A 6000-nucleotide genomic window follows, 5' to 3' on the forward strand; every position below is an offset into this window, starting at 1 on the left:
ATCTGACTGATCAAAATACCAATTATTGAAAATAAGTATCAGAATTGGGATGCCTCTCTAAACGCACAAGGGCTGTAAAAACATTCAATTTCATTCAATACAACTTTATTTGCATGCTTATATACTGTAATCTGTAATGTGTTCACACATGAGTTGTAGAGTTTGGTGTTAAGGAAGCATTCATACCAACGTGCTGCTCCATCCAGCCTAACAACCCATATCAATACACAAAATGGCTACAATACATCACACACAGGTGGATCATATAAATTGTTACCGCCATTTTATTCATTTTCTATGCTGCCCACCAATCACCCACTTACACACACACTTACACACACACACACACGCACACACACACACACACACACACACACACACACACACACACACACACACACACACACACACACACACACACACAGAGAGAGATGCAACTGTAGCTATCTGGGTGACTGAAGGCTACAGACCAACCAACAAGAGACTTGGATAACTATTATTCAACCTGCACTCGTGTGCCTTTTTTAAAAGTTGTCCCAAATGGCACCATATATCCTGTACAGTGCACTACTTTTGACCAGGACCCATATGAATCTGGTGAAAAGTAGTGCACTACATAGGGAATAGGGTGCCATTGGGGATTCAGCCTTTGTTAAGGGGCTCCAGATAAAGTGTCATTGTTTTGTTTACACATTTGACAAGGAGAAAAGTCAATATCTAGTAAATAAATGAACATGGTGCTCACCACACTGTGTGTGTGTGTGTGTGTGTGTGTGTGTGTGTGTGTGCGTGTGTGTGTGTGTGTGTGTGTGTGTGTTACTAGATGAATTGACACATCTCTGGCCCAGTAATGAGGGAACGGAGACAGAGAGGCATGTCTGTTCCCCCCTGGGCTCCATAACCTTATTGTTCCATGTTGTCTCCTCCTCTTCTGTTGACACACCACACGCACACACACACACACACACACACACACACACACACACACACACACACACACACACACACACGCACACACACACACACACACACACACACACACACACACACACACACACACACACATGCACCGCACACACACACACACACACACATACACACACACACACACACACACACACACACACATACACACCACACACACATACACCACACCGCACACACCACACACACATACACCAGACACACCACACACCACACACACACACACACACTCACACACACACCACATACACACATTACTCCATCTCCTCCCTCACTTCTGTGAGGAGGACCAGATTGTCAACCTCTCTTTCTCTCCCAAGGTCACACTGCCAGCGAAACCCCAGTCACCTTTCCATATAATTGGATCATTTAGCATCATAGCATTGACTTATTGCTTTGTCTAAGGGTCAGAAGTGAGTTGAGCGAATGGACTTGTCACTGGTGATTTGTGTCCATTTCATCGGGCAGCAGCCTACAGCAGACGTCTGGCCATTGATTAAACAGAGCTAATAACATCACCTTGCTGCTAGAAACCACCACAAGTCAAGTACACTCTAAATAATGCTGTGTTGTGGTCACTGTTATTGAATTGTATTGGTGTAAACTAGGAAACCCCCTGTCTGTGTTACAGCCAGTTTCATTGGCTGAAGGGATGATGTGGGGTTGTTTCTGAATGCCCCTATGGGCCCTGGTCAAAAGCAGTGCACTATAAAGGGCACTATGAAGGGCACTATAAAGGGCACTATGAAGGGCACTATAAAGGGCACTGTAAAGGGCACTATGAAGGGCACTATGAAGGGCACTATAAAGGGCACTATGAAGGGCACTATGAAGGGCACTATGAAGGGCACTATGAAGGGCACTATGAAGGGCACTATAAAGGGCACTATAAAGGGCACTATGAAGGGCACTATAAAGGGCACTATGAAGGGCACTATAAAGGGCACTATGAAGGGCACTATAAAGGGCACTATGAAGGGCACTATAAAGGGCACTATGAAGGGCACTATGAAGGGCACTATAAAGGGCACTATGAAGGGCACTATAAAGGGCACTATAAAGGGCACTATGAAGGGCACTATGAAGGGCACTATAAAGGGCACTATGAAGGGCACTATAAAGGGCACTATGAAGGGCACTATAAAGGGCACTATGAAGGGCACTATAAAGGGCACTATGAAGGGCACTATAAAGGGCACTATGAAGGGCACTATAAAGGGCACTATGAAGGGCACTATAAAGGGCACTATGAAGGGCACTATAAAGGGCACTATGAAGGGCACTATAAAGGGCACTATGAAGGGCACTATGAAGGGCATTATAAAGGGCACTATGAAGGGCATTATAAAGGGCACTATGAAGGGCACTATAAAGGGCACTATGAAGGGCATTATAAAGGGCACTATAAAGGGCACTATGAAGGGCACTATGAAGGGCACTATGAAGGGCATTATAAAGGGCACTATGAAGGGCATTATAAAGGGCACTATGAAGGGCACTATAAAGGGCACTATAAAGGGCACTATAAAGGGCACTATAAAGAGCACTATGAAGGGCACTATAAAGAGCAATTTGAAGGGCACTATAAAGGGCACTATAAAGGGCACTATGAAGGGCACTATGAAGGGCACTATAAAGGCAATAGGGTGCTATTTGTGATGCAGACATTGTCTTCTTCTCATGCACTGTTGTACAATGGGCTCATTCATCCACTGTAACTATTCCCCAGGTCCATACTGTAAATGAGAACGTGTTCTCAGTCAACTTACCTGGTAAAATAACGGTAAATAAATAATAAATAAATAAATGAAAATAAATAGTAAGATGAGCTAAAGTGGGGCATGGAGATTAAAGGGGCTCGTGCTCCTGTGAGTGCACTGCTCATTCAGGAAGCACAGCAGCAGAATGGAACTTCTCCTTCAGGCTCAAGTCTCTGATCATCACACCTGTCACAGTCAGTCAGTGACTGGAGGAAGGACGTGACTAGAGGAAGGATGTGACTAGAGGAAGGATGTGACTAGAGGAAGGAAGTGACTGGAGGAAGAATGTGACTAGAGGAAGGAAGTGACTAGAGGAAGGATGTGACTAGAGGAAGGATGTGACTGGAGGAAGGAAGTGACTAGAGGAAGGAAGTGACTAGAGGAAGGAAGTGACTGGAGGAAGGAAGTGAGAGGACGGAAGTGGCTTGGAGGAAGTGAGAGGTCTTGTACTGCAGGAAGTGACTAGAGGACGGAAGTGGCTTTTAGGAAGTGAGCGGTCTTGTACTGCAGGAAGTGACTAGAGGACGGAAGTGAGAGGACGGAAGTGGCTTGGAGGAAGTGAGAGGTCTTGTACAGCAGGAAGTGGCTAGAGGACGGAAGTCAGAGGACGGAAGTGGCTTGGAGGAAGTGAGAGGTCTTGTACAGCAGGAAGTGGCTAGAGGAAGGAAGTGAGAGGACGGAAGTGGCTTGGAGGAAGTGAGAGGTCTTGTACTGCATGCCAACAGTGGTTGTGTCCTCCACCCTATTTCATATTTAGTGCATTACTTTGGACCCTATTGGTCATGGACAAAACAGGTGCACTATATAGGGGATAGCCTGCCATTTGGGATGCTCACACAGTGACAACCTGTTGACAACCTGTTGACTCTGTAAAAATGTTATTTTTTATTTTTCAGGAACAGACACATTGGTCAAAGAGCAAAGTTTCCAGTAGGTGAGTTACTAACCAGATCCTAAAGGTTTATTTTAGCTGATAATTTAGTTATTTTTCTGGTCAGTGATTGATGTGCTATTATACTCTCCAGGCCTTGCAGCAGTTGCCATGGAAACCTGGCAGTCGTCATGTTTCTTTGTTCACCCAGCTCTCTCTCTCTCTCTCTCTCTCTCTCTCTCTCTCTCTCTCTCTCTCTATCCCTCTCCTTCTCTCTCTCTCTCTCTCTCTCTCTCTATGCCTCTCCTTGTCTCTCTCTCTCTCTCTCTCTCTCTCTCTCTCTCTCTCTCTCTCTCTGTGTGTTATTATGACACACTCTGCTAGGTCTGCACCCAACATCGCCTACAGATGTTATGTATTGAATTTTGAAAAGCCTCTTGGGAAGCTGAGATGTTGGGCATGGTTTCAAGCATCTCCCCTCTCTCTCTGTGTCTCAATCTCTCTCCCTGCCTCTCTCTCTCTCTCTCTCCCTTTCTCTCTCTCTCCCTCTCTTTATTTCTCTGCCCCTCTCTCTCTCTCTCTCTCTCTCTCTCTCTCTCTCTCTCTCTCTCTCTCTCTCTCTCTGTCTCTCTCTCTGCCTCTCTCTCTCCCTCTCTCTTTCTCTCTCCCTCTCTCTTTCTCTCGCTGCCTCTATCTCCCTCTCTTTATTTCTCTGCCCCTCTCTCTCTCGCTCTCTCTCTCTCTCTCTCTCTCTGTCTCTCTGCTTCTCACTCTCCCTCTCTCTTTTTCTCTCTCTCTCTCTCCCACAATCTCTCTCTCTCTCTCTCTCTCCCACAATCTCTCTCTCTCTCTCTCTCTCTCTCTCTCTCTCCCTCTCTCTCTCTCTCTCTCTCTCTCTCTGTCTCTCTCTCTGCCTCTCTCTCTCCCTCTCTCTTTCTCTCTCTGCCTCTCTCTCCCTCTCTTTATTTCTCTGCCCCTCTCTCTCTCTCTCTCTCTCTCTCTCTCTCTCTCTCTGTCTCTCTGCCTCTCGCTCTCCCTCTCTCTTTCTCTCTCTCTCTCTCTCTCTCTCCCTTTCTGCCTCTCTCTCTCTCTCTCTCCCACAATATCTCTCTCTCTCTCTCTCTCTCCCACAATCTCTCTCTCTCTCTCCCTCTCTCTCTCTCTCTCTTTCTCACTCACTCACTCCCTCTCTCGCCCTCTCTCTCCCTCTCTTTTTTCTCTCTTCAGGGGTTAAAAATCTTCTCACATCAGTCTCATTACTCTCTGAGATAATATGTCTCCCCTCTCCCTACTACAATATAATCCAGTCAATCCAGTCCATCAACATCCAGTCCATCAACATCCAGTCCATCAACATCCAGTCCATCAACATCCAGTCCATCAACATCCAGTCCATCAACATCCAGTCCATCAACATCCAGTCCATCAACATCCAGTCCATCAACATCCAGTCCATCAACATCCAGTCCATCAACAGACTTGTTAGTACACAGAATGATGTATGTGTTTTAAGTGGGGCTGCGCCTTAAATGATGAATACATTTTTTGCTTTGCCTGCCTCTGCAAATTTTTCAACATCCTATATCCCTGAGTCACTTTTTATCCATGAATTTAAAAAGACAAACAAAAACGGGTTTTAAAAGAAATATGGAATCTGATTTCGACATGTTTAAGTGGTTTTCTCTGTTTCGGAAGTAGAGCTCTCCCTTGAATATAGTTCTTCTCTGCATGGATATTTGTCGTCCAGAATCACTTACGGTGTGATCAACGTGACTGGAATGGAAATAGATTCCTGATGGCACTGACAGCTTCCACAGAGAAAGAGAGGAGAGGGGGATGAGGAGGGAGGGAGGGAGGGAGGGAGGGAGGGAGGGAGGGAGGGAGGGAGGGAGGGAGGGAGGGAGGGAGGGAGGGAGGGAGGGAGGAAAAATCTCACATTTCAAAAAGTAAATGTTAAGGACACAGCGTCTCCTAGCACTAACCAATTCTCTGACATTTTCTGTGTCAACTTGATTTGCCAGAACACTGCAGAATTGCATCGGATACAGGGTGGGAAAATTAACACCTGCCAACTGCCAAACGGAATTTGGCAAAAAAATAAACCCATTTTTTTTTAGGGCCCTACTTACTGTTGCATGTTGCAGCACATAGCCAGGGTCAGCAAGCCAGTTCAGTATTATTTATGTTTTATTGAACAATATACCACATTACTTCTTACTAGTAGTACATGCTCTTCTGTTTGTTGTTGTCGTTGTTGTTGATGTTTACTTATGTAAAAAATATATATATATATTAGCTGGTAAAAAAAAGTGTGAGTGGTGGTAGAGTTTTTTTTCCAGCTACCTGCCACAGTGGCTGCTGGACCAAAACATGTCATCTCCCAGA

The 6000-nt window shown here is 45.5% G+C and overlaps 1 long non-coding RNA gene across 1 annotated transcript in view; it reads left to right on the forward strand.

The window, feature by feature from the left end:
- The window catches only part of LOC149974604 (uncharacterized), a 38858-nt gene extending 33852 nt beyond the window's left edge, over positions 1–5006 (forward strand). Inside the window, exons 2-3 of the long non-coding RNA XR_016489523.1 lie at positions 3641–3678; positions 4923–5006. This is a non-coding gene — a long non-coding RNA (uncharacterized LOC149974604). The remainder of the gene's footprint in view (positions 1–3640; positions 3679–4922) is intronic.
- The last annotated feature ends 994 nt before the right edge of the window (positions 5007–6000 follow it).

This window comes from Oncorhynchus mykiss, chromosome 20, assembly GCF_057628025.1.
Source record: "Oncorhynchus mykiss isolate SJ-2025 chromosome 20, ASM5762802v1, whole genome shotgun sequence".
NCBI lineage: Eukaryota > Metazoa > Chordata > Actinopteri > Salmoniformes > Salmonidae > Oncorhynchus > Oncorhynchus mykiss.